This window comes from Zingiber officinale, chromosome 2A (assembly GCF_018446385.1).
Source record: "Zingiber officinale cultivar Zhangliang chromosome 2A, Zo_v1.1, whole genome shotgun sequence".
In the NCBI taxonomy this organism is placed as follows: domain Eukaryota; kingdom Viridiplantae; phylum Streptophyta; class Magnoliopsida; order Zingiberales; family Zingiberaceae; genus Zingiber; species Zingiber officinale.
This window is the reverse complement of record NC_055988.1, coordinates 98,194,463-98,221,670: the sequence shown is the minus strand read 5'-3', so window position 1 is coordinate 98,221,670 and position 27,208 is coordinate 98,194,463. Positions and strand designations below refer to the sequence as shown.

At 37.0% G+C, this 27,208-nt stretch overlaps 1 long non-coding RNA gene across 4 annotated transcripts; it reads right to left on the bottom strand.

The window, feature by feature from the left end:
* Positions 1-11,282: 11,282 nt before the first annotated feature.
* Positions 11,283-26,099, bottom strand: LOC122041667. Of its 4 annotated transcripts, none has more exons than XR_006129033.1 (9): positions 25,830-26,099; positions 25,462-25,595; positions 13,018-13,087; positions 12,813-12,942; positions 12,442-12,735; positions 12,251-12,352; positions 11,694-12,144; positions 11,507-11,570; positions 11,283-11,412 (listed from the first exon to the last, which is right to left on the bottom strand). It is a non-coding gene; the product is annotated as an uncharacterized LOC122041667 (long non-coding RNA). The 4 variants fall into 4 exon arrangements; XR_006129034.1 differs by having other exon boundaries at positions 25,486-25,595; XR_006129031.1 differs by having other exon boundaries at positions 12,813-13,087.
* Between the last annotated feature and the right edge of the window lie 1,109 nt (positions 26,100-27,208).

The following is a 27,208-nucleotide window of genomic DNA, read 5'->3' as shown; positions in this document are numbered from 1 at the left end:
ACCCAATTCTCGGCCTTCTACTCGAGCAGCCTTCCGTCCCGGCTTAACGTCCCTCAAACGCCGCGCACGCTCTTCACGCCCACCGGAGTACTCTTCCGCAGCTCTCTCGTCCTTCGGACGCACCGAGCCCGTCGGCTCCCTTCCCGTGCCGTCCTTCTCGCTAGCTGTGTCTTTCGCTCGACTTCCTGTGCTCCTAAGCTCCTGCACACTCAGACACAGGGATCAAACACAGCAGGATCTAACCAACTTGATTGATCACATCAAAACTACCACGGGGTCCAACACATACAACGTCTGACTATGTTAACTTGTTGCTTCTAGGTTTGAAGAAGTCATATGAAACTGTCACTCCTCGCTGCTACGACTGCTCAAATCAACTATCTAACAATATATATAAAGATTTAAAACTATTAAAATTGGAACTAAATAAATTTATTTAGAAAAATAAAATAAAATAATTAATAATTAATAAAGAAATAAATTTATAAAATTTATTAGAATTTTATGAGATTTTTATGAATTTTAAATGGCCCATTTTAAATTTTATTTAAGTTAGAAGATAACAGAACTTAAACTTAGTTTTATGTAAATAAACCCTAAGTTCAATTACCATCATTGCCTTACTCCCTCCCCACGCACGCGACAGCCACATCTGCCCACCACGCGCTTGATGGCGTCGTCTGTGTGCCAACCGCAAGCGTTGCTCCCCTGCCCACGCAATTGGCCGACGTTGGCGTCTTCACCCCTCCGCATCGCTCCTTCACCCACGCGCTCACTGCGGTGTTCCGCCACATGTGCGACAAAAGTGTCGCTCCCTGCACGCCGACCACTAGCGCCACTCCTTAGCCCGCGAGATCGCCCGACGTAAGCGTCGCGTCTGTCTCCTTCCCTGACCATCGTCGCTACCTACTTTTCTTCGGTCGGGTTGTTGCCCTCGCAAGCGTCGTCGTTTTCCCCTCATCCTGGTCCTACATCGTTTAACAGCTAGGAGGCCCGAGAGGCTAGGAGATTATGAAGCTGAGAGGCCCGAGAGACTGGGAGGCTCGAGGATTTCTTGTTTGGAATCACTTCAATGATTTTCACCAATCCTCTTTTATCCACGTGGTACCTGTTGGATCGAGATGCACTAGGGGGGGTGAATAGTTCTCATGGCTTTCACTTTTCATATTCGAAAAACTATCGAGTAAATACAGCGGAAATTAAAACACAACACAGAAGGACACCAAGTGTTTTTACTTGGTTCGGAGCCTAGGGCGACTCGTACTCCAAGGTCCACGCTCGTTGAGCGTTTACTTTGGGCAATCACTATAATCACGCAAGTATTACAAAAGTTATTACAATAACAGTAATAGAAAAACTATACCAACAACAAAGAAATGAAACTTCGCAGCTTCGGGTCATCAGGGTCTTGTTGTAGCTCAGCCGAATCGTCTCGTTGGCAGTTCGCAGTTGAAAGATGGCTAAGAATGTGTTAATCCATGCTGCTGCTCGAGACCTTCTTAAAAAGCCCATTGAGGGCACCTTCAACCTCCTTGAGGCCACCCTCAACTCCGCCGGTTCCGCAGCGAAGATAAGGGTTGAACAGGTCGCAACCTATCCTCTTGAAGGCGCCTCGATCTCCCTTGAGGGTGCCTCCAATGTCATCCGAGGCGCCTCAACACTCCATGAGGGCGCCTCCAGCTTGGCTTCCTGCGCAGCTTCTGCCAAAGCATCCGAGACTCCTCCAAGCTCCATGGAGGCGCCCCGAACACTGTTCATCCGGGTTTTAAGTGCCTCTTTTGTTTCCTGCTAGATACGTTAGTCCCAAAATACCCTACAACACAAAGTTAGCCCATAATAATCAGATAAACAAAGATGTTTGACATACACCGGACTGTCCGGTTCTAACTTTGGATTTTCGACCGGAAACCCTAAGTCGAACTGATGCCTATTGTTCCCTCAGCGGGGAACGCATCCTCATCTACTCCACTCAGGAGAGTATACATGTTGCCAGTCCTGTCCTCCAGACCGACTGGACTTTTGGACAACGCTCGAGTCCTCAGGTCTTTCCGCTGGACGTCTGCTCCACGGCCCGTCCAAACTTCCACCTGGTTCGCGACACCAGGATTTCAACCTAGGATTACCGCCCCTAGGATTTTTGTCCAAAGCTTCGACTCGCCAAGACTTCCCACCTAGGGTTACCACCCCCTATGACCTAGGGTTACCGCCCCCTAGGGTTTTCCCTTTGCCTAATCGCAGCTAGGATTTTTCTTCACCTAGGGTTACCACCCCTAGGGTTTTTACCTACCTAACCACAGCTAAGATTTTTGCCTAAGTAAACTTAGGACTTTCCTGCAATCTCAATCACACATGTTAGATAACAAGACAACTTAACTTTGAATACCTTGACATAATCAAAATATGGGTTTGATTGTCGGATGCTTCCCGCACCAACAATCCCCCCTTTTTGATTATGACAACACAGTTCAAAGTTAAGTAAAAATATAACAAACAATAAATAGAGAAATTTTAAACATGGGCATGAATGTAATGAAACTTATTCTATGCTCCCCCTTTCATTTTGTTTAAATTCTTAATTTGCCTTTCATTTTGTTTAAATCCTTAATTTACTTATCCTTTTGCTTAACTTTGACTTTTCTCTCCCCCTTTGACATAAATCAAAAAGAAAGAGTAGAGAGAAGAAAAAAAATAGAAAAATATTCTATGTAATTCTAAGTTCCCCTGAAGAGTAGCACTTAGCTAAATTTAGCTTTGAAAATACTTAGCTAATTTAGAAATGCTTTGAAAAATATTTAATTTTTTCAACAAAAACTTAGATAAACATAAGTTTTAAAATTTTTATATCTTTTTCAAAAAACAAACTTAGCTAAATTTTCAGCTTTAAAATGGTTATGTTGATAAAATATCTTACTAAATAGCTAAGTATAGAAAACATTTTAATTAAATTTAATGTTTAGTTTTAAAAATTACTTAGTTAAAAACTTAGCTGAAAGGGAAAACACTTAGGTTTGAAGAAAAAAAACTTAGTTAAATTTTTGCTTTGAAAACACTTTTATCAAAGTCTTAGCAAAACTTTTGAAGATAATTGTTTTGTCGAGTATTTAGCCTTAAAATGACTTAGCTTTAAAAAGACTTTGAGAATTTTAATACTTAGCTTCAAATGTAAAGGTTTTGAAGAAGGACTTACTTAAAAGTACTCAACTTAAAATAGATTTTGATAAAAACGTTAGCTTAAAAAAATATTTTGATAGAATCTTAGATTTAAAGTTAAAAACTTAACTTAAAAAAATAGTTTCTTGTAAAAATACTTAGCTAAGTAAGTGATTTGAAAAATACTTGAGCAAATACTTAGTTTTTGTAGATAATTTATTTTTCAATTTTTTAAAAAAAATAAATTGAAATTTTGAATTTTTGTTTTTAAAACTTAGATCGACTCCCTTCACTCCCCCTTGATTAATGTCTTAATAATTTTGAGGATCCTAGAGTCCAAGCATGTAATTTTAAAAAATAGTTATTTTATATTTTCCTAATTTTCCATCTCACTCATTCTAGGTTATCAAGTATGTTCAGCTTATAAGTGAGTGCGAGACGGAGTTAACTTTATTTTAATTTTATCAATATTTAAGAAAAATATTGAGACTTAAAATATAAGTTTAAATTTTCAATGAGTTTAAATTTTTAAAAATGAGTAAATATTTAAATTTTTGAAGATTTTGAAAATATATTAAAAAAAATAAGTTTGAAATGATAATCTTAAGCATGAGTTGAAAATTAGTTATCATGAAAATTAAATGAAAAATTTGAAAGTCTAAGAATTAATAATTTTAAAAAAAAATAATTATAATAATCAAGATTTTTGAACTTTTACTACGATTGAGATTTAAATTAATTAAAGATAATTAACTTTTGAAATTAATTATGATAATTATAATGATTTGAAAGTAATGATCATTTTGAAAAATAATTTGAAAATATTTATATAATTAAGTAAGATTTTAAAATTAATTATGATTTTAAAATTAATTATAAAAATTAAGTAAGATTTTAAAATTAATTATGATTTTAAAATTAATTATAAAAATAAAGTAAGATTTTAAAATTAATTATGAAAAAAATTAATTATAAAAATTAAGTAAGATTTCAAAATTAATTATGATTTTAAAATTAATTATAAAATTAATTATGATTTTTAAAATAATTATGAAATTAATTATGATTTTTAAAACTAATTATATTTTCGAAATTAAGATTCAAATTTATTAAATTAATTAAATTGTATTAAGGTTGATTAATTAGATTAAATTAAATTAGGTTAAATAAATTTGACTAAGTTCATCCTAAGTGCATCTCACCCGATTCTAAGTTGTCAATCAGGGAATCTTGTATGTTGTTGTGAGATGGTTAACTTTAATTTAGATTATGTCTAAGGATTAATTTACATTTAAGTTAGACTTAGGTTTTTCAATTAGTCAATTAAATACACATTTCAAAGATTGACTTCCAAACTGTGGCAAGGCACTAGGCCTTCTTAGGTATGAGATCATCCATCACTTCTAGACAAAGCCTTTCAAAGAAATTGTATATTTAATTTCCTTTTGAAGCTCCTAGGACTAACCAATCAAGTGTAAATTATGCCTGGGCCCTTAATCTATCCTAATCTAAGCATTTAGTAAAAGCAAAAGAAATAAAGCAATCATCAAACAATTCTATTTATTTATAACGATGGTTTTTCTATTGGCTCCTCCTGAATCATAGTCTCGATATGGTCTATCAAGGTAATGTATCTGATCCTTGGGGACCCAATATAATCCAAGTCCAACTTGATTAACCAAGTTCTACTTGGGGACCAATGCTTGGACTTTGCTTCTGTTTGGTCTATTCATAATTGACAAATACAATTTTTGTTTACGCTTAAATCCAAGTCCAGATCTATTGTAAACGACTCTTTGTTTTCTAATAATCAGATTAAGATTCTTGGAACCCAACATAAACTGTTCCAGCATGTCCTTAAGTTCTTTAACTTGAGTTTTCAAATTGAAATTTTCTTCCTCAAGTTGTTGGACTTGAGTTGAACTTCCAATTTGAACTGGCTCAGTCAAAGGACTCGAGTCAGCCGCTTCCTTAAGGGTTGTTACCTCCTTTTTGAGTGACTTGACTCGGACGTTGGATTTAGCCAATTTATTTAACAAATAAGGAACTAAATTTTCTAAATTATCTATGTTAATACCAGAAATTAAAGAGCTTACAGTAAGTTTGGGTCATTCGGAAACGGATACGAATCCGTGGCTTCGCTCGAACTTGATTTCTGATTCGCTCTCGATTTCAGAATCGAACTCAGACTCGATTTTGACAATGTTTGCTTGTCTTGGTAGAGCGAGGAAGCTTGCTTGTTCTTCTTCATCGGATTCGGATTCGTCTAATGACTCAGACCATGTTGCCTTCAACACCTTCCTCTTTCTAGCCTCCTTTGTCTTGCTTGTACCTGCAACCAACGCAATACCTTTCTCGACCGGAGTAGTATTAGTATTAGTCTGCTCATGTAACTCAAATAATTCGTCTATTAAATCATGCTTACTTACTTGCGTATCGGGCATGCCCTCGTGCAACTCGATCAGCTTTTGCCACAATTCTTTGGCGCTCAAGAATAGGCCGACGTGGTTCAGCTCCTCCTTGGTTAAGCCGCACTGAAGTGTACAGGTTGCTTTGGCGTTTGCTTCTACCTTCTTTATCAGAGTTGCATCCCAGTTATCACACGATATCAGTTTGCCGTTGCCGTCAGTTGGGAGTTCAAGACCAGTCTTGATGATCATCCATACTTCGAAATGAGTTTGAAGGTACAGCTCCATTCGGCACTCCAGTAGCAGAAGTCTTCTCCGGTGAAGAGCGGAGGTCGGGTTGTACTGTAGCCTTCTTGAAGAGTCATAGAAACTTGCACAAGGAAAACAACAAAAAGAAACTTGTCCCAGAACTTGATCCTGAATTAGTAGTGCGGGTTAAAAGAAAAACTAACACACGATCTCGAGTGGTGTTGCACCAACTTCGAAAAAAATTCGATTACGAAAAAAATCAGAGGGCGGCAAGAATACTGATTCTAATCGACTCCGAAAAACTAAAAATCACCACGAAAAATATGCTTGACTGGTGGTTGCACCAAATCGAAGCGACCTCGCTCTGATACCAATTGTTGGATCGAGATGCGCTAGAGGGGGGGGGTGAATAGCTCTCGTAGCTTTCACTTTTCGTATTCGAAAGATTATCGAGTAAATGCAGCGGAAATTAAAACACAACACAGAAGGACACCAAGTGTTTTTACTTGGTTCAGAGCCTAGGGCGACTCATACTCCAAGGCACATGCTCATTGAGCGTTTACTTTGGGCAATCACTATAATTGCGCAAGTATTACAAAAGTTATTACAATAATAGTAATAGAAAACTATACCAACAACAAAGAAATGAAACTTTGCAGTTTCAGGTCGTCGGGGTCTTATTATAGCTCAGCCAGATCGTCTTGTTGGCAGTGCATAGCTGAAAGATGACTCAGAATGTGTTAATCCATGCTGCTGCTCGAGACCTTCTTATAAAGCCCATTGATGGTGCTTTCAACCTCCTTGAGGGCGCCCTCAACTCCGCCGGTTCCGCAGCGAAGATAAGGGCTGAATATGTCACAGTCTATCCTCTTAAAGGCGCCTCGATCTCCCTTGAGGGTGCCTCCAATGCCGTCCAAGGCACCTCAGCACTCCTTGAGGGCGCCTCCTGCTTGGTTTCCTGCACAACTTCTGCTAAAGCATCGAGGTGCCTCCAAGCTCCATGGAGGCGCCCCGGACACTGTTTATCCGAGTTTTAAGTGCCTCTTTTGCTTCCTGCAAGATACGTTAGTCCCAAAATACTCTGCAACACAAAGTTAGCCCATAATAATCAGATAAACAAAGATGTTTGACAGTCATCGGACTGTCCGGTTCTGACTTTGGATTTTCGACCGAAAACCCTAGGTCGAACCGACGCCTATTGTTCCCTCAGCGGGGAACGTGTCCTCACCTACTCCACTCAGGAGAGTATAACCTGTTGCCAGTCCGGTCCTCCAGACCGACTGGACTTTTGCTCAGCGCCCGAGTCCTCAGGTCTTTCCGCTGGACGCCCGCTCCATGACCCGTTCAGACTTCCACCTGGTTCGCGACACCAGGATTTCAACCTAGGGTTACCACCCCTTAGGATTTTTGCCCGAAGCTTCGACTCGCCAAGACTTCCCACCTAGGGTTACCACCCCCTAGGACCTAGGGTTACCGCCCCCTAGGGTTTTCCATTTGTCTAACCGCAGCTAAGATTTTTCTTCACTTAGGGTTACCACCCCTTAGGGTTTTCACCTGCCTAACCGCAGCTAGGACTTTTGCCTAAATAAACTTAGGACTTTCCTGCAATCTCAATCGCACATGTTAGATAACAAGCCAACTTAACTTTGAACCCTTTGACATAATCAAAATACAGGTTTAATCGTCGGATGTTTCTCGCACTAACAATACCTACACTCTTTGGATCAATCCCATCATCCCAATCATCTAGGGGCTTTCACATGCACATCGTATAGCAAACTACCACCAAATATATATAAGACTTCGATATTTACTACTCGTACATCATCTAGAACAAAGTAGAGATGAATGTTATATGAGTGACAATTATTACACAAAGATGCACAGATATCTCAATTGAAAGTCAAAGACAAAAAAAAAAAATTATATCATCTCGTTATACAACACCAAACTAGTGAATTACCAGAGTCAACTCTTATTCATAAAGGAGAAGATCATCTAAAACTTGATACGGTTTAAATATTTTATTTTAGCACGCTTTTATTAGTTATTTAACAGTTGACTTGAGTTGTCATGTTTGGGTAATGTACTAGTAAAAAAAATTCATCTTTTTATCTATTGAAATTGATAAAAATGATAAAAATGATTCAATGTTTTTAGTAAATTTAGCTGTCAAATATATTTTAGTGGGTAATTAAATTGAAATGCCGATCAAATATAGATTAATCGATAAATTTTTTAAAATATTATCAGCCAAATATATATTAAGTCATTTTTTTAAAAAAATTATTGAACATTTATTTCAAAAATTTATCAGTTAAATATATATTTGGCAAATATGTTTAAAAATTAATGGACAAATATATATTTGACCGGTATATTTAAAAAATTTAATGACCATTTGTTTGAAAAAAATACTAGCCAAATATATATTTGGCCATTATTTTTTAAAAAGTTTACTAGTCATTTATTTTGTCAATAATTGTTTAAAAAAATACCGACCAACATAATGGTCGGGTACTCATATTTATTAATCATGGATTACTGGCTTATACGACGAATGAAGTAGGGCCCCAAGAGTTGGGATCGAAGTCAAGAGGGCTAGTTGATCTGGCTATTAGAATTCAATATTCATAGTCACTGTTCTTCACTCTGTTCTTCAACTCCCCGTCTAACTTGAGTATCGAAGTGCCTATGCCGTGGACCCCTCTCTCGCTTGATCACTGACATTTTTTTTCTTCTTCATTTCTTCTGTGATGCACATATTAGCTCACTCGGTGCAACGTCTTCTTGCGAACCGCCCACCATCTGAGTCATCTGCTACGTGTGAGCCTCCCTACTAGCCATCCATCTTCATTGTTTGTGAACAGAATTAAATTTGACACCGTCTATAAGAACTTCGCTTGGTTCTATAGCGTGAACATAAAGGATGCTGGAAGACTTACGAACTCAACCTTGTCTCAAAAGGATCTTGACCTACTTGAGATAGTAAAAGCGTAGAGGTTAGAGCAACAACATAGTAAGCCATTGTACTCCCACCATCGAATGCATCGACGATATCTATTATGGGGACTCACATGACCGAGCCAAGGACGAGGCTGGAAGGACCGATGGAATTTCCCCCGGCTCCTTTGTCACCGGTCGATTTCCCTTAGGTCCCCTTGCAGTCAACTGATTTTCCTTCTGCTCTGCCATCCCCGATAACTTATCACAAAGCATTATTCCACACACCCTTCAATAATAATGATCGTCCTAAGAAGTCCCAAGGGTCTTCATCAGGAGATTCACTCGCTCGAGACCTGAGAAAGGGGCAAGCTTTGGATGCTAGTAGCTCCCCCAAGCAAATAAGCACCCCTTTCTCGATGGAGATCTTGGAGGACAGGTTGTCGCGCCATTTTCGACCCCTTACCATAGGAGAATATAGAGGTGCAACGGATCCAAAAAACCACTCACTTAATTTAATAACGCAACTATACTACACCAATATACAGATAGTGTGAAAAAGTAAGTATTCTTCTTTCAGAGGTGGTTTAATTGGCTCCCTCCAGATTTCATCAATAGCTTCAAAGATTTTAGAAGGGCGTTCCTTCTGTTGGTGCAATTTTTTCTGAGTCAAGGTTGACCAGGTTGACTAAACTTAAGTTGGCTTAAACTTGAGTCTTAATGTTTGATAATATATAGAGATTGCAAGTATAATTGTCCATATGGAAAATTGAAAGTAGGTCAAGTAGATTGACTAGAAATTTTTTCTCTAAATGAGACGCGGAACCAAGGAATACTGGGCTTCTGGACCGTCCACCGTGATCACTTTCCGATATACCCTGATGGTCAGTGGAAAACTTCCGTGAAATCGGACTCTTCGCCCCAAGTTCGACCTTACTTGAACTTGTTATTTTTTTATTTTTTTTTAATTTTTTTGAGTGAGTTAATGACCACATTTAAGTGTAGTTTTAAAATGAAACCTCTGTGAATGTCTAATGATATATCGAAAGTACAGTGGATGGAAGTTGAATGAGGAACCACTGGATTTACATAAAGAGTATATATATATATAAGATAAATGTTAATGTTCAGCAACTTCATCTGCTCAAATATATATTTCACACATGGTCACTGACTGGACATTGTTTATAAGAAAAGGAAAAGAGAAAGAAGAACTCCAATTAATACAATATTTTGAAATTCTTCCATTATCTCTTAGTTTTAGTTACTGATGGTGGTGTCTCAAAGCAGGAAGAAAACGACTCAGACCATAGCTAGATCGTCCTGCACTGCCTAAGTATAGTTAGTTAATCATTGAGACTTGATTGCCCGACAATGAGCAGCAAAAAATAGTTCAATGGACTATCCTGCTATTGTACTCCATCTATGTACCTCTAATAATGTTCAGATCTTTTTAATCATGAATGACGCTTCTCTTTGGAGAATGTTGAGCCACGAGCTTGATGGTTGATCTAGTTGAAGTCGAATTAGGTTTGGATGGAACTCGTTACGTATACAAGGTGATTAAGAGAATTATTATTAAAAATCTTTAAAGAATTGGGGCTTCTAATCCTAGCTGACGCATGTTCTCGAGAAATTTTTTTTTTTCATCATCTTGTCATTTAACGATCGATTATAAATTAACCTCATAATTTATCAATTTTTCATAACTTAAAACGGGTCCTAATAAAACATTTAGATGCAAGTAATCACCCATTTAAAAAATTAGAGCTTGTATAGCCTACTCCCCGCTCTTTCCACTACAAAAAAAAAAAAAATAAATACACTTTTATCGACGGAAGTATCCGTCGAAATTCCATCAGTATATGACCTTACTGACAGATTACCAACGAAATTATAGTTATCAGTAACCGATCTGTTGGAAACGAAATTACCGATGGAATTAGCAAATTCCGTCGGTAATATTATATTGACGGATCATAATTCTGTCGGTGGAAATGTCGGAACAGTGTTTTTGGCATAGATAGGTTACCGACGGAAAACTTTTTCCGTCGGCAACCTATCGAGATACCGACGGAATCATTGATTTCTGTCAATAACTTTTTACGATAGATACCGATGGAACGTGATTTCCGTCAAAATTCCATCAGTAAACCAAAAAAGAATTCACAGGTTCAACCTGCTTTCACGCTTTCCATATGTACAATTTTCAAATATCCAAACCATCACAGATGATGACATTATAATTCATTACATACAATCCACACATATATCATATATATAACAATCACATATAAACAATCATATATACACAATCCACACTTAAACAATCATATAGCATTCTAACAATTCATTCATACTTCTTCATACAAACATATAATCCACACATACATCATATATATATAACAATCACATTTACACAATCCACACTTAAACAATCACATCCTAACAATTCATTCATACTTCTTAATACAAACATATAATAAACTAACATTTATACTATTAGAAACAATCAAAATCATCTAAAACAAATTAAACTAAACAATTCTGCAGAATATAAATACAAATAGTCATATATAAATCCAAGTTTACAGAATACATACCATAGTGTAAAGTACTCAAAATAATACAAGAATACAAGATAATGCTGGAAATGGAAATCCTGTCAAAAAACAAATATCAAATGATCATGTTGATGTATAAATAAACATTTTTGCATATATGTATAACGAATTTTATTTATAATAAAATGATACCTAAACAAAAATGAGCATATGATGATATGAAGAGCCAATATGTAAATAGAACCGAACGTGATTCCTGAAATATATACCAATAAAACATTTAGAAATTAAATGAGCATATTATAATATCAAAACAGAATAAATATATTACTACGGTCTATATATGATAAATAAAAAACTAGAGTGTAATTGAACATACCTCAGAAAATGCTAATCATCACCGTCTGATGGATCTTGAGTCTCCTGTGACTCAAAACCATGTGATGCCTGAGTAAAATTAGCCACGATCTCTTGCATCTGGGCTATCAGAGCTTCATTACTCTTGTCACGTTCGACTCTCCTCTTCTCCTCATCAGCTCTCCACTGATCTATATCAGTCATCCTCTGATCCATTGATTTCAATTAAGTGTGTAGTTCTTGATTTTCACATCTTAAAGACTGCATCTCACTAGAAGAAGAGGAACTAGCATGATCTGTCGGATTTCTCAGACAATCAAATGCAACTTTGGCTTGAGAGCCAAGGTTGTAGAGGGTAGAGTTTTTTGTCCTTCCACCGACAGTATCATAATAAATCTCATTTAGAGCATCGGTGGATAAAAACTGTGACTCTCCCCCCTCTGCTGATGGCTGAGATGCCTGAGCCGCCCTTTCTGTCATTTGTTGTTGTATACAAAAATATAATATTCAATTTAATCAGTATTACTAAATACTAATTAAGATAGAAATGAACAAATGTAATAAAGTTAATAATCTTACATGTAGAGTCTGAGATCAAGAATCAATAAATAGCACATCCTTCTTCTTGTGGGTCTTGAGAAAGACCTCCATACATGTGGGATGTCGGGCAAGCTCACGTTCCTACATATAAAATAATTTTGGATAAAATTATACAAGTTTGGTAATAAATACTTAATTTGTTACAATGTATAACTTTAAATTTTACTCACCAGATCCATGGTATACTCAACAATAGATCTGGATCCTGACGTATGCCGAGCGGTTCTGGTGCTCGGGCCACCTGGTTCTGTATTTCTATTTATTTTTTCCTTTTCAACATTTGTTTGCCACCTTTCTACAGCCCAGGTGGTCATCCATGCACTCCATATCACCTCAGAAACATACGCAGGTCTAGTGCCCTTCTTTCTCATGTAATACATATGATCTCTGTACAGTTTGGCACAGTATGTATTCCATGTAGCTTTAAATTCTTCTTCATGCCTGTCCTCCCATGTATATCTTTTCTGCAATTATAAGTTAAGCATTTAATTTAAGTGATAATTATATTAACTAGAATACCAAATATATTAAATTTACTTACCATAAATTCATTATAATAAAATAGCTTCATCTCCTGGTCTACATGCCTCCATGTAATACCAGACGCGCTAACTCGTTCTTTGAATTTTCCAGGGATATATGTGGCAACTTGGTGGCCATCAGGAGTGAACCTGCACGAAATAATATTAAGTTAAAAGAAATCAATTATATATGAACTTGAATTATTAATAAGAAAAAATGTGTACGAGTCCCTGACGACTCTAAGGGCCTTGTAGCCATGTGGTGCTATAGGCTGCTGCTCTGCCATAATGATATCTGTAAAATAACATTGCAACACATCATAATAAGGTGATGAAAACATGATAATATAAATACAAATTAATATGGAAGCATAACTTACTTGATGAATAATAATGTTAATACTTAATCATCATTAACATCTGACTAATCAACTTTGTACAGTTTCTATATCCTCATCACTAGATGAGCTTAGTTCAACTTCATCCTCACTGTTGGACATCTCTCCATCATCTATCTCTTCGTAAGTGACATTAACATCTACAAATAATTGAGAAGTAGATTGGAGTTGTAAATTAACTAAATGTCTCTCCACTTCATCATTTTGAAATGCATCATGATTTTGAGGAGTGACTGTGTTCGACATCTCTATGGTTGAGCGAGACTTCATTTGACAAACAAACAACCATTCACTAGCTCTTCTTCTCTTCGTAGGGTATTCAAGATAGAAAACTTGACCCGCTTGTATCCCAAAAATAAAAGGCTCAAACTTGTTGAATCTTTTGTTTGCAGTAACCTCAACTAAATTATAATTTGGATGTATTCTCACTACAACAAAAATGACTTTCCGCAGCGCACATTTATGCTATCCGCAGCACTCATCGCATGCTGCACAACTCCATGCTGTTAAAAGTCATAACACATTCGCAGCGCGCAATCGCGCGTTGTCGTAAATTACATTCGTAGCGCACAACCGCACGTGCTGTAGTTAATATCATTTGCAACGCGCAACTGCACGCTGCAGTTAATTGTACATAAAATAAAAAAAATATCACACATATAATTATAAATATCGTACAATTATCACTAAAGGAATAACTGTGTTACAGGCATATAAAAATAAATAAATATCATATAATTTTTCTTTCCAATAGAAATAACTATGTTCCAGGTTGATAAGGTAAAAAAAAATTATTTGCAACAAGCCTTTCCTCTCCTATGTCTCTCTGAAGTAGTGCAAGTAGTTCAAAGTCCACACTGATCTCTGATTGTTGCGTTGGTTCTTCTAACTCTCTTGCATTGGAATACATAAAATAGCCACAACATTAATAGGTCACTCGATTCTCACAAGCTAACATTCATGAGACTAGTCTTACAAAAATCAAACGACATAAATTAACATTAGATAACCAACCATTAATTCATGTGTCTGAAAAGAATCAAACGATAGTTTTCTTATTCTGAAATAAAGAGAGTTAGAAACTCATTAATAACATAACAAAAAAAATATTTTAATAGGGAGGGATACTCATTAACCTTCTGTGCTTGTACAAAGCAACCAAATTCCTAAAGTTATAGATAATAAAATATGCATTTTTTAAAATTATTTCTACTCAAAATTCCTTTCTCCACTGAAGCATATGAGGGCCCACATAAGAGTTGCTTTCTCATGATCAAATTTTCTAGCTTTCATAAACCTGCAACACGTAAAAGCTCACCCATAATCATTGTGGAAGTGCTGGAGATGGTAGCTACCAAGAGTAAATGCAACTTATAGATACAAATGAATATGTTCATAAACTGAAGTAAAAATTGCATTAACAAAAAAAATTTCCAGTTGGTTTGATATATTTTTACAAGGCCATTTAGTGAAAATACTCATAGGTCGTTTACTTCATTGTGATAAAATCAACAGTTAAGCATACACTCATTCCTTTCATATGGTTCTTTCTCAATAATATTAATCTCAAGTTTAGACACATCAAGAGGTGTTCTTTCTCATTAGCAAAAGTTTTGGAGAATCATGTTTAATATATAGAATTTCAAATATTAATCGATCTAGCATACCCATGAAAGGATTAATAAGACTGTTACTGTATATGAATTCCCAAACATGTGAATTAGTATGTTCATACATGCAAGCCTCAAGCAGAACTTAACTACAGAGCAGATGCACATAAAAGATTCAGTAATAACACCACATTGCTGTTGGGTGTTACAGGAGACGAAGGGGTTCGTTTCTGTTGTTGCTGCAAATGCCTCTTTGCTGCAAATGCCAAGAAGACGAAGGAGTTTCCTTTCCCCTTCGTCTTCCTCAACCTTCCTATAAAAGGAGCGTCCAAGCAATGAAATCAAAGACGCAGCAGAAGGTGATACGAAGGAGATCAAAGAGGGGCAAGCAAAGCTGTGAGGTGATTTGGTCAAGCAAAGGAGAACGTCCAGAGGCTGGGATTTGGCTCGTGAACCTTGAAACACTTTCTGGTTACTTGTGATCGTGTTTCTGACAGCAGCGACATTTGGTAGTTCTTCTGTGATTTCTTCGGGAGATCACTGTGAGTGGTTACCGTTTTAATTTCATTTTATTTCATGCTCTTAAAGATACAACAATGGTATCAGAGCATAGTTTTGAAAGTATGAAAATCCCTATGGCATGAGATCACTCTCGCATTTTTTTTTTCTGTCGCAAAGAAGATGAACAGTGAACAATGTTCATCAATTGAATTGAATCGATTGAAGTTTCATTTCAATCGATTCAAAAAATGTGAACAGTGCACTGAATCGATTAAGGAATCGATTGAAGAAAAAAAATGAACAGTGCTTCGTTTTGACGAAGCACAGTGGATAAATAAAAAACGCGTGCATTGAATCGATTCATGAATCGATTGAAGGAAAAAATGACTTAATCGATTCATGAATCGATTGAAGAGAAAAAAAAAAGGGATGAACAGTACGGTTTTGACGAAGCACAGTGCATTTAAATTTTTTTCTCTTCACGTATATAAATCACTTGCATGTTTAAAGTTTAATTAACATACATGAACAGTAGCTTAAAATTTAATTAAATATTTATTTATTTATTAATAATATATATATGTATTTAATTAATTAATAAAAAATATTTAATTAATTTATGGTTCAATTTACTGAAAATTAAATCAGGCCAACTTGTCCAATCAAACCCAGGTCTGATTTAAATTATTAGTTGATTTAAGCAGACTAGTTTGATTCAATGATACCAAGATTTGGTTCAAATTATTTGTTGGTTTAACCAGTTCAGTTTATTATTGAATTAACTGGGGTAATCTTGATTACAGAAGTTGGACTGATCAAATATGACCAGATTAGTTCTGTTGTGTCAGATTTGATCAAAAGATTAGATTTGTTCTAATGGGTCAAACTTAATCTAATGGGCAATTGGATGAATCAAACTGACCTAAGTTTGATCAATAAGTCTGAAATTGACTCAAATGAGTTTAAACAATAACAGAACATAGGTCAGAAATCTCTGTCCAATAAGATTAGTTCTAATGAGGACAGTAGATTAGAGCTTAAAATCCACATTCCTGATCGACTGATCCAATGTGTCAGTCACATGAGACTCTCCAAAATAAGGAAATTTATTTTTCTTAATTGCTTGTGCATTCTATATATTTTGTTCTATATGTGGAAATTGAATTTGACCAATTTTTTTTACTGGTCTGTCGATTTTGTACTAACATCATGATTTTCAATTCCATATACAAAGAACGATATACACGATGACTGGTCGCTATGAACGACAACATGAGCTATGGGAGGAGATCAGAATATAACCCGGATCACAGAGTCGGTAAGCTTATTGGTCGGCTTAATTGGTTGTTCTGGAATCTTGAGCAAGAAGGGTATCCAACCCAGGAAAAAGAAAGAAGATGGTCTCTGGTTTATTCATTATCGGAACATCTAAGGCAGATAGCATTCCAACTTTGGGATGATTCTGATGGGCACATCTAATATTCAAAGATGTGTAGGGAGTTACTTCATTTGGAATGGGGTCCTGAAGAATCTGAAGAGAATCTAGATCCCAAAGAATTAGAACTTAAAGAATATGAGGAGGATCCAGAAATGGATTATGAAGATTTAGAGGAGGATCCAAATCTCGCAGAATCTGAGGATGATCCGGAGATGAACCTCGAAGAATTTGAAGAGGATCCAGAAATAGATCCTGAAGATTTTGAGGAGGATCCAGAGATGAACCCTGAGGAGGATCTAGAGATAGATCCCGAAGAATCACAGGAGGATCCTCAAGAGTGTGTAGAAGATCCATAAATGGATATGATGGATACATCTGAGGCTGAACCACCCATCATAGAATCCGGGATAAACGGGATGTAATTACCCACTACTCTAGCATTTATCCTAGTGGAAGTAGTGCTAGCTTATCTATGTTACTAGTGTTTTGTTTACTGTCGTTATGTACGAATAGTGTTAGCTCATCTAGTTTTTGAGTCATGTAATAATTTCTGTCGTTATGTACGAACATAATTATATAATGAAAAGTTATGTTATATATTAACAAACTTGGAAATGATTAGTTCATTTCATGATATGATTAGTTCATATGAAAATGATTAGTTCATTTTAATAATGATGTCGTTCATTAGATGAGATATGTGTAATATGATTGATCAATGTTGATTAGATTAGAATATACAAATGATGAGTGGAAACAATGTTATCACTTGATTTTGCAAACTAACTTTAATTTACACTAAGTCAATAAATAATTGCACATATATGAATTACACTGAAATAATAAATAATGTGTTTATTTATGTAGATCGTGCCAACTAAAAACATCATAGCTGAACTCAATAAGGGTGAGAAATTATATGGGGATAACTACAAAATCTGGTACTTCAAGATACAATACATTCTTGAGGAACACGAAGTTCTAAAGGTTGTAAATCAAATCATGGAGGAACTGATTGATGGTTCTACAGCACAGCACAGATGTGACCTTGATGCCTATAAGGCATGAAAAAGGAAGGACTCAATTGCTAAAGGTATATTGATTAGTTCAATGGTGGATGACCTGATATTTGAGTATGAGTCATTACCATCTGCTCATGCCGTCTGGGTAACCCTTAGAGAGAAGTACAGTGGAGTCAGTCTGAGTAAGCTCTGTCAGCTAACTATCAAGTTTGATAGCTATAAAAAATGCTCAAATGTTACCATAGCCCAACATCTCAGGGAGATGGGTAACATGATTCAAAAGCTTAAGACTGCTGGTCATGCGTTGACTAATGAACAACAGGTTCAAGTAGTTATCCGTTCCCTTCCTGATTCTTGGGAAACGATGAAATAGAATCTGACCCACGGTGAGAATATCAAGACTTTCACCGATGTCTCATGTCATGTTGAACTTGAGGTGGAGAGGATTGAATCCGCAAGGATTTCTGATCAAGATTTTGTAGCTGAAGGTTCTGGTTCCAAGAATAAGAAAAGATGGTTTAAGAAAGGAAAGGGAAAAGGAAAGGAGACTAGTGTTGTTGTTGTTAAAAACCAAATCAAGAAGAAGGAAAGAGATATGGACAAAGGCCTATGAGCAAGTTGACCTGCTTCAACTGTGGCAAGAAGGGTCATTTTGCTCGGGATTGTACTGAGCCTAAAAAAGTAGGTCCATTGTTATCTTCTTTCCACGAGCAATATGTTGTAAGTACAATGTTGTTAGTTGATTCATATCCTTTGTGGATTGTGGATTCAGGAGCAACGAACCGCGTAGCACGTGATCGAGCTATATATGTGGAGTACCGTCGGGTTCCAGCTGGCAACAAATAGATATATGTAGGAAACAATGCAAGAATTGAAGTCAAAGGAATTGACACTTGCAAGCTTAACCTACATGGTGTTGGTGCAATCGACCTCTAGGGTTTCGATGTTTTACAATATGACCAAGGGTTGACCCAAACAGGAGTTGATGTGAGTGAGAAGTCTAATCAGGACTAGATAACTAGCAAAGAAAAGTCCTAACCAAAGGTTAGGCAAAGTGGAAGTTCCGGTGAGTGAAGTCGGACCCTAGTGAGTGAAGCTAGGTGGTGGAAGTCCCGGTGAGTGAAACCGGGCCCTAGTGAGTGAATCTAAGTTGTGGAAGTCCCAATAAGCGAAGTCAGGCCCTAGTGAGTGAAGCTAGGTGGAGGAAGTCCTGGTGAGTGAAGTCAGGCCCTAGTGAGTGAAACTAGGTGGAGGAAGTCCTGGTAAGTGAAGCTAAGCAATGGAAGTCCTAGTGAGTGAAGCTATGCAACCCTAGGAGGTAACCCTAAGTTATACTTGATATCTGTTAATATTGTGCTAACTCGGTGTTGCAAGGAAACTCAGCTAGGTCGACGGGCTGACTAGATAGCTGACACGAAGTCCAGACGGGCCGAAAGGCTGATCGGACGTCTGGCAGGTAAGTGAAGGTAAGTCACTAGAGGGGAGTGACTGTGAGGACGCGTTCCTGGGAAGGAAACTTTGGCGCCGATCTGACATAGAACCATTTCGGAACTTTAAGTCGAGATCTTGACTAGATTCCGGTCTCGAAGAGACAGAATCTAATTAATACTCTACTTGTTAAACTTGAGTTGTGCTAACACTTTGTTTTGCAGGATATATGTATTATATATTTACCTCCGGACTAACGTTTTCATGTAGGAAGGAAGCTGCTAGAAAACTGGGGTCCGGGCGCCCGGGATGGATTCGGGCGCCCGGAGGTCCGGGCGCCCCGGAGGTGAAAAATCATCCTCAACGTCATTTCGTCGCGTGGAGCTCATTGATTGGTCCGGCTATGTCACAACCGGGGCGCCCTAAAGGTTCTGGGCACCCCGAACCTCCTTTATAAGGAGGGTCAAGGCTAGAGCCAGAACAACAACTCAGAATCTGCTCTCCTGTGCTCCTGCGATGTTGCAAAGCTACTCCGACCACGTGCTGTTCTTTTGTTTTCTTTCTTTTGTCGGTATTGCTTTTCTATTAGCATTCATGTAATTTAGTTTGTAATCAAATATTCGAATTGCTAGTGGATTACCCATGGAAAGCATCTTGCGTGCGAGCCTTGGAGTAGGAATCGACAAAGGCTCCGAACCAAGTAAAAAACGACTCATGTTAGCATTGTTTTATTCTTTTGCATTTACTTTTTTATTGCATACTTTTGACAAGTTTTAAATCGATATTCACCCCCCCCCCCTCTATCGAACGCTTACAATCCAACACGTGGTGGGCGTACCTTATTTCTGCATGATGTCCTGTATGCTCTTAAGATTCAATGGAATCTAGTTTCCATCATTTGTCTTCTTGATTTAGGTTACAATGTAAATTTTTATAGCCGTTGTGTGGAACTTCGAATTAACTCTGTGTTAATTGGGTACGGTTATGTAACAAATGGTTTTATGGTTCTTGGTGTAGAACCAAATAATAATGATGGTTGTTTTTCAAACATTGCTCTTACTAGTAATGCTGATATTAATGATGAAATTTGGCATGCTAGGCTAGAACATATAGAACAAGAACGAATGAATAGATTAGCTAAGGAGGGTCTTTTAGGCACTCATGCTAAGATTAACTCGTCTATATGTGAGCATTATCTTGTTGGAAAGACGACAAGGAAATCATTTAGTAAGGCTATTAGGGCTGAATCACCATTGCAATTAATTCATTCGGATATTTGTGGTCCAATTAATATGAAGGCTAGAAATGGGAGTTCTTATTTCGTTACATTTATTGATGACTTCACACGTTTTGGTCATGTGTATTTGATTTCTCACAAATTTGAAGCATTGGATTGCTTTATTCGTTACTTGAACGAAGTTGAGAATCAATTGGAACGTAAGATTAAAACCTTGCACACTGACCATAGAAGTGAATATTTGTCTAATCAGTTCAAGACAATGTATAATGAGAAAGGGATTATTAGACAGCTAATTATCCCTGGAACTCCACAGCAAAATGGGGTTACTGAAAGAAGAAATAGGACTCTTCTTGAAATGGTTAGGTCTATGATGGCGCAGACTAATTTGCTAATCTCCTATTGGGAAGATACATTATTAGTTGCGGCCTATATACTTAACAAAGTACCTTCAAAGTCAGTTCCATCTACCCCACATGAACATTGGACAGGCAAAAAGTCGGATTTAAGTAATCTGAGACGTTGGAGGTCAGCTGCCTACATTCATGATAAGACTCACGAATATGAAAAATTAGGACCCAGAGGTAAGAAGTGTATCTTTATAAGGTATTTTGAGACTTCCAAGGGTTATATTTTTATTGGTGAGCGACAAGATGGAACCATCTCTGAAATAGAGTCAAGAGATGCTACTTTTCTTGAAACTGAGTTCCCAACACGAGGTGAAGTTGATAAGACAATTCCTCTATATGAGATAGAGAAGGAGGATAATGTTCCTTTATCAACAGATCAGGAGATGCCTGAATCTAGTCAACCGAGTGGGAGTAATTTACCACTGAATGAGTCAGTTTCTCAACAGTCTAACCTTCGAAGAAGTAGTCGTCAGATTATTCCTCGGAGAAGGTTTGATATTGAGAATGAGGCATTGATGGTTCTCCTAGTTGATGATGAGGAACCTCGAACAGTTGAGGAAGCTTTGAGATTCTCGGTTAGAAAAGAATAGAAAGTTGCAATGGATGAAGAAATGGAGCCAACGAGAAAGAATCAAGTTTGGGATTTAGTCGATCTTCCTCCATGCCGAAGGGCTATTGGGAATAAGTGGATTCTCAAAGTAAAGAGGAAAACAGATGAATCGATTAATCGATACAAAGCTTGATTAGTTGCAAAAGGACATACCCAAATGGAGGGTATTGACTTTGAAGAGACATTCTCCCCAGTTGTGAAGTTTGTGTCAATACGTGTCATCCTAGCTATAGTAGCACAATATGACATGGAATTACATCAGATGAATGTAAAAATGACTTTCCTTAATGGTAATCTTGACGAAGAAATCTATATGATACAACCAGAAGGTTATGTTGTTGAAGACTAAGAGAAAAGAGTATGTAGACTTCGAAAGTCTATATATGGGCTAAAGCAAGCATCAAGACAATGGAACATAAGATTTAATGAAGTAATATTGTCTTATGGTTTCGAAATGGTCAATGAGGATCATTGTGTTTACCTAAGAAAAGAGAAAGGAAAGTTTATCATTTTATCATTATATGTTAATGATATGCTAATAGTTGTAAGCGACATAAAGTGTGTGATAGAAGTCGAAAGTTGGCTTTCATCACAATTTGACATAATAGATATGGGAGAAGCAGAGTACATCTTAGAAGTGAAGATTGTTAGAGACCGATCAAAAAGGATTTTGGGTTTGTCTTAAGAAGTTTATATCACTAAGATGCTACAACACTTCAATATGTCAGATTGCAATATTGAACAGATGCCTATAGCGAAAGGTACTGTTTTTAGTAAAAGTATGTATCCCAAGACTCTTGAGGAAATAGCTGAAATGAAGAAGAAACCATATGCCAGTGCTATTGGTAGTTTGATGTATACTATGTGGTGTACTCGTCCTGATATAAACTATGCTGTTGGCTTAGTTAGTCGTTTCCAGTTAAACCCAGGATCGAGACACTGAAAAGCAATAAAGAGGATATTCAGATATCTTAAAGGAACAACGAATTATTGTCTCTTCTTCCAATGATCAGAAATGAGCCTAAGTGGCTACACAGATGCAGATTGGGCAGGGGACCTTGATGATAGAAAATCCACATATGGCTATATCTTCTTACTGAATGGTGGCGCTATCTCATGGAACAGCAAGAAGCAGGCTTGTGTAGCCTTGTCGACAATGGAAGCTGAATATGTGGCTTGTGCAGTGGCTGTGCAAGAGGTTGTCTGGCTAAGAAGGTTCCTGAAGCATCTGAAGATTGCTGAAAACAATGGGAGTCCTGTTACAGTGTGTTGTGACAGTCAAGCTGCAATAGCTTTTTCCAAGGATCCCAAATATCACAGCAAAGGCAAGCATATAGAAATTAAGTATAATTTTGTAAGGGATATTGTTGACAAGAAAAAGGTAATTCTTGAGTACATCCCTACATGAAATATGCTTGCTGATCCTTTTACTAAGCCATTGACTAAAGAGTCATTTCATGGACATGTGAAGTCTTTGGGACTTCGAAGAATATAACTAATTGTAAAGACATTTTGATAAATGAAAAATGTCATGATCTATTCAGTGTATATGTCCTTGTTACATTCGAATAAAAGTCTCGATAAGCATGTTGGCAGATTGAGATTGGTCCACTCACATGGACAATCATCTCTATTTGTTAAGTACAAATAGAGGTAAGACCGTTGCTTATGGGACAGCTTATGTAGCTATGAATAGAGACATACCCATAAGTTAAGGTCGCCTTGATATGTGTGTCAAGATGAGATCATTTGTATAATGATTATAGTAAATGCACCCACCATTTACTGAATCTGCTTAAAGGTCATATTAGAATTCATATGTTGAATTCAGGATTAGACATTAAGTATGTCTAGATCAAAATTTGTACGATGTTAAATTTGGGAAAAACATGCACTTTTTTTAGTAAAGAGAATAACATCGTAGCATGTGATTCATACCACATGTGCTATGGCGACAAGAAGAGTAGTAGGAGAATGGATCCCTGCTTCTCTACTATGTGAGACCCTTGAGATTATAAGTTAATCTCGATCTTACCCTAAGTGACTATTTAACTGTCTACTTGAAGTTCTGATCAGTGTCTGCCTATGGATGATTCGGTCTATGGAACATAACTAGGAAAGTGACTGATTAGAATGAATAGATTCTAGCTAAAAAGGAAGATTAAGATTGATTTACATCTGTGACATTTATTCACTGGTACCAGTTACATTTTTAGTTCAGTACATAAAATGTAATTGTGAATAATTTGTTTGATTGGAGATGTTGAACATGCTCTTGACATATAGTCAATATGAGGGATTAGAGATGTTCATAATGATGTAAATAACTTAATCTGGGGTAAAGGCAAGTCATTTATGTCTCTGATTCGTTCTATGTACATTTATGTCTCTGATTCGTTTTATGGAGCAGCTAAGTAAGGTGTGACAATCTTCTTAGCAGTTGAATGCTCAATGTGCTTGCTGTCACACGAACCATTTTCCCTAATATATGGAATGGATGTTCTTACTTAGTCTTTGTGACTAATTAATTTTGCTCTGGTCTTCGTGACTTAATCCTCATAAAGTCTATGTGACTTATTTGGTCTTTGTGACTAATTTTGCTCTGGTCTTCATGACATGATCACCTTGAAGTATATGTGACTGACATGGTCTATGTGACCTTATGGATTAACTCAGATGAGTGGGAGATGTTGGGCATTACAGGAGACGAAGGGGTTTATCTCTCTCATTGCTGCAAATGCCAAGGAGACGAAGGGGCGTCCTTTCCCCTTCGTCTTCCTCAACCTTCCTATAAAACGAGCGTCCAAGCAATGAAATCAAAGGCATAGCAGAAGGTGATACGAAGGTGATCAAAGAGGGGCAAGCGAAGCTGTGAGGTGATTTGGTCGAGCAAAGGAGAATGTCCAGAGGTTGGGATTTGGCTCATGAACCTTGAAACACTTTCCGGTTACTCGTGATCATGTTTCCGACAGCAGCGACGTCCGATGGTTCTTCTGCGATTTCTTCGGGAGATCACTGTAAAGTGGTTACCGTTTTGATTTCGTTTTATTTCATGCTCTCAAAGATACAACAATTGCAATACTATAACTAAAGAAGTACTTCATTAAGTTTAACTATTTATTGAATCTTCCAATAATAATGACTGATGGTTTTCAAAGAACATATCATTAGAACACATAGACGTTGACTAGATTCTATAGTAATTGATCAACCAATATATCATAACTCAGAAGAAGCTTCAAAAAATCAAGGACCTTGTAACTTACGTTGCAACAATTTCTTTTCTAATTTTGCTATTCCATTTCATTTACTTCAAATTCTGTGCATCTTGCAAAAATACCACATGAATTTTGAAAATTACTATTTTTTCAGCACTGATGAAAAAAATTGAGTATTTCACATGCAAGTAGTTGTCAGGAAAATGGACTAAGAATTATACAGCATCCCTTTCACAATGAAGAAGCATGAAATTGATCTACAAGAAAGGTAATGGATTACAAAAAGAGAAATACCACAGAAAAATTGTTATTTCCTCTAGAGTTTATAATCATTATCAAAATGACTCTATTAATGAGACGATCACTATTATATATATATTTTTTAATTTTACACCTCCATTGACCATTTAAAAAAACTTTTCAAAAATAAAGCATTGGACACCTATATCCTACACATGAATTACATAAACAAGGTTGACCTAAACTATTCTGCAACTAGAGATAAGGATGGAGCAAACATATATAAAGATGGATGGTTATGCACCAAATTTTTAAATCAATAAACCAATTAAAGTATCAAAGCACATATGATCATTTTATACAACATAGGACCAAAACTGACGTACATATCCAACTGAAGGAAACTGAAATTGGGTGATAACATCTTCAACATTTTTTTTTAATTCTTTTTTCCCACGCTCAGTTAGATTTCATTCCAGTTTACCTTGAATGCAATTCTTACTTTATGAGCGTTATAATAAATTAACTACTAACAATAAATTCAAAAGCATCCTTACTAGTTGTATATCTTGACGAGATACCTTCTTGACTTCTCCGCTCGACATCATGCCCTTCCAACCCAAAAATTTAAAACATTTGAATCTTCTGCAATAGATAGTGTCCCAAAACGCACTCGATCATAGAGAACGACCTGATGAGCACATAGGAAAAAACTAAATAAACTCACTGAATTAAGACTGGCAAAGGATAATACACTCAGAGGTTTTGGGAATAGAGGGGTTGTTCTTGGGGTGGAAGAACCAGTTGTGGAGGTCCCAGGAGAACCAGTTGTGGGTTGTTCTTGAACAGATTCTTTCAAACATCAGAACTCTCGGTGGAACAAAAAAAAACAAGGATTACAAGAGTGCCAAAAAAGAGATCCAACCTGAGAAAGACAAGAATTGCAAGAGCGCCAAAAAAAAATCTCGACGAAGATGTTCAATTAGGTGGAGAGGGCTTGGTCGGACAGGGCTTCACCAGAGAGTGGGCTTCGCAGAGAGGGCTTCACCAAAGAGAGGAGGCTTAGGGTTGGCGCGTGTGATAGAGAATCGGCCTGAAGAGAGTTCATGTGAGGAGGGTACGAGATTAGGGTTGCGACTTCAGGAGTTTGGTTCGGTGTGAGGAGCTTGGCATATTTGTTTGCGTGAAGAGTTTCGGTCATGAGTGGGGGGAAGTTTGGTTCGCTAAATATTTCGACGAAAAATAATTTGAGTGGCAATATTATTGTATATATTTTATAATATTTATTAACAGGGTGCATTTTTTTGCACGTCATCATTTTTTGCACCTCATCATTTACATATTTTTTTGCACTATACACGGTTAATATTAACTTTTAACAGTGTACTTTGTATGCCGTGGAAAAGTTTATTGATAACGTATTTTTTTGCATGTTATTATTTGTATAAACATTATACTATTTGCGGCGCACATAATTGGGCATGCCGTAAAAACTATTATTAACAGCGCACTTTAATCGCACGTCGTTGATGATGCGCTGCAAAAAGTCACTTTTGTAGTAGTGCTTGTTGCATCCGAAGCACGTCACATTCCTTGATTCTGTTGGAGAATTGATCTTCTGAAGGTCCTTCTTGCTGAAACTCCTCTTCCTCCTAGTGAACATCTTCCTTAGCAGGTTCACCAGGTGCTCTTCATCTTCAGAGTTCTAGTCAGAGTCTTCTTCAGGTTCAAGCTTGTTCTTCTTTTCTTTGGAGGAACCTGCAAACAAAGCTATACATTTCTCAGTTCCAGCGTTAGTTTGTTCATGTAGTTCTAATTCACAAAAAAGTTCATCTAATTTTAATTTTGACAAATTTTTAGAAATTTTGTAGGCATCCACGATGGATGCCCACAAACTATTGCGTGGAAATGCGTTTAACGTGTACCTTATCAAGTCTCTGTTATCCATCTGGTGGCCTATCGCGTGGAGCCTGTTGAGGATGTCCTTGATCCTCGCGTGAAGCTGACTCGCTATTTCTCCTTCATGTATTTTTATATTAAATATTCTATTTAATAGTAAATCTCGTTTCGTTACCTTAGCGTCACTGGTCCCTTCGTGCAGCTCGATCAACTTGTCTCATAACTCTTTAGCATTCTAGTGTGGTCCTACCCGGTTCAGCTCTTCCCTTGTCAGTCCACATTGTAACGTGTTGATCGCCTTGTTCTCCATTGATGCCTTCTTCTTTATGTCTGACGTCCACTGTTTCGGGTCTAGCGGAATTCCGGAGTTGTCAATGGGTGTTTTGTAAGCTTTTGTGACGCTGA